The sequence below is a fragment of the Aplysia californica genome, unplaced genomic scaffold (assembly GCF_000002075.1).
Source record: "Aplysia californica isolate F4 #8 unplaced genomic scaffold, AplCal3.0 scaffold00193, whole genome shotgun sequence".
Lineage (NCBI taxonomy): Eukaryota > Metazoa > Mollusca > Gastropoda > Aplysiida > Aplysiidae > Aplysia > Aplysia californica.
Window position 1 is genome coordinate 324,773 of NW_004797463.1, and position 2,953 is coordinate 327,725.

Consider the following 2,953-nt stretch of genomic DNA (forward strand, 5'->3'; position numbering starts at 1 on the left):
CTGGAGCAAAGAGAAGCACATTGACACTACAGCCTCTCTTAGTTTAGTTTTTTTTGTATTTTTTTAAATGAAAAAGTTAGTAAACAAACAAAAATAACATTTTTATTGATCCCAGAAGGCAATTCGGTTTAGGGCACGTGCAATAGGTCAAAGTGGCGTCCCTGGCCTACTGGTTAGGCTTTCGGACTAGCAACCGTAAAGTCGTGGGTTCGAATCCCGTCAGAGGCCCGACGTTGAGTCCTTGGGAAAGGCACTTTACACGAATTTTCCTCACTTCACCCAGGTGGGAATGGGTACCCGGCTATAGACAGCGAAAGATCTTGTCAGTTTGTTAGTGTCTGAGCGCTTAATCGGCTGCTTGCACTGTATGCTTCCCGGGAAGCTGAGAATGTTTCGGAGTGTTCTATGGTCTGCTGGGGTAATAATATAGTGTAAAGCGCATAGAGCCTGCTGCTGAGCGGGGATATGCGCTATACAAATGCTATCTATTATTATTATTATTTACATCTTCTGCGTTTCTCTCTGTTTCTATGTATGAGCATTGCTTTGTGCGTGTCTTTGTGTGTGAGTTTGTGTGTGTGTGTGTGTGTGTGTGTGTGTGTGTGTGTGTGTGTGTGTGTGTGTGAGATAGATAGATAGATAGATAGATAGATAGATAGATAGATAGATAGATAGATAGATAGATAGATAGATAGATAGATAGATAGATAGATAGATAGATAGATAGATAGATGGGGGGTGACTGAGAGAGAGAGAGAGAGAGAGAGAGAGAGAGAGAGAGAGAGAGAGAGAGAGAGAGAGAGAGAGAGAGAGAGAGAGAGAGAGAGAGAGAGAGATAGTGTCAGAGGATGATGGGAACTTGAGCCCCATCTTAACTGGCTACGGGGTGACGTGAAAGCAGATTACAGACGAGATCCTATCGTCTGCTTTTGTCTCCACTTTCTGCCCCCCCTCCCCTTTTCCCCATCCTCTGGGCTTCTGCAGTCTTTCTACTGCCACTCCTCAGCTCCATCTCACTGCTGTCTTTTAGCCACACCCTTGATCAAACACTTAACCTTCTCGGATAAAAGCGAAACATCTCGGAGATTCCGTGTGCAAGTTGTGCATATTAAAGGTCCCTTGGTGGTTCTAAAATCGAAAAGAGTAGGCTTCGGCCGCCACCAAGAGACATCACACACACACACACACACACACACACACACACACACACACACACACACACACACACACACACACACACACACACACACACACACAAAGACATGCTCATACACAGAAACAGAGAGAAACGCAGAGTTATTAAAGATTCGAGACCTCCAAATATGTTGTCAAAAACAGACTGCTCGTCCTCATTGGGTTTACTCTCGTTCTTCTTTTTGTCGAATATAATATGGCCGCTTTTAGTCACAAGGGGGCTATCCCGAAAAATGCCGTTTTGAGAAAATCGAAGGTAAAGTTTTTGCCCCTTGTTCAGTTTCTTTAAAAGACAAGGAGAGTTTTTTCTATAACCAAACAAATATACACACAAATGAAATCAAACTTCTCCTGTAGGAAGGGCAATGCCCACTTTTGGTGTATGTCAAGATTTCTGGAACCCCTGAAACCTGAGTAAGCCCACTTGTCCTTAAAAGAGACCATTATTTGATGTGTTCGCTACGTGTTGGAGAGTTAAGCGAACAAATTGAACCAGCCACTCTTAATGGCGCAATATCGGTTCATTGCTCTCACGAGTAAAGGGAAATCGATTAGTGAGGAGCAAAGAATTGTTTGAAAAAATGAACACTAGCACCCTATCAACAGGATGAACATTTTACCGTTTCCAGTGAAATGCACAATGTGTCGAAAGTTAAAAAGTAATGTGATAACTATAAAATGATAATGATTCTAATAGAAATACAAGTAGTACAAAAATTAACAAAAATGATTGCAGTTATAGGAAAATGATGGTAACAATAAAAACAATAATAATAATTTTTAAAAAAATGATAATAATAATAATAATCGTAATAATAATAATAATAATAAAATTGAGAATAACAATAATAACAATAATAATAATAACAATAATAATAATGATAATAATAATAATAATAATAATAATAATAATAATAATAATAATAATAATAATAATAATAATAATAATAACAATTTATACAAAGCATAATATAGAAAAAAGGACCTAAAGGCTTTATTATAATTTATTGCCCCCAATGACTTTTAACATTCCAAAACGTTCTCAACTTCCTAGCAAGTGTCTAATGTAAACTATTACAATTTTTTACAGGCTTTCAAATATCTATTTGCTGAAAACTTCAAAACCTTCAGTACGCAGATGTACTTGACCCTATCCGTACGTCGTGTTTTACTATCGTATCCTTTCGACGTGGGGAACTTTGTGCCACCACTTTCTAAAGAGGAAATTAACTCCTTAATCCGATCCATACGCTTTGCATAGCAGTTTTTTCAAAATGATTTTTTATTTTTGGTGAGAAATACTGAAAGTTCCAAAAAGATCTTCGAACTAGAAGTATTCTAAAATGTGAACAATTCAATTCAGGGGGGTACAAATGACCCCAGGGCGTACGGATAAGGTTGAAGTATTCTTCTGATTTAGTGATTCTCGCTCACGATTCTCTTTACACACTCTGATCTCATTCCCTATTCTGTGGCTGAGCTACTTAATGCACACTGTGATCCAGGGAACCGCTTGCAAAGCTGCAGTCAGCTTCTGTAATCTTCTTACTGAGATCCTCCTCCTCCTCCTCCTCCTCCTCCTCCTCCTCCTCCTGCTCCTCCTCCTCCTGCTCCTCCTCCTACTGCTCCTCCTCTTCTACTTCTTCTTCTTCTTCTTCTTCTTCTTCTTCTTCTTCTTCTTCTTCTTCTTCTTCTTCTTCTTCTTCTTCTTCTTCTTCTTCGCGTCCTCATCCAACTCCTCGTGCACAGCCTCCTTGGG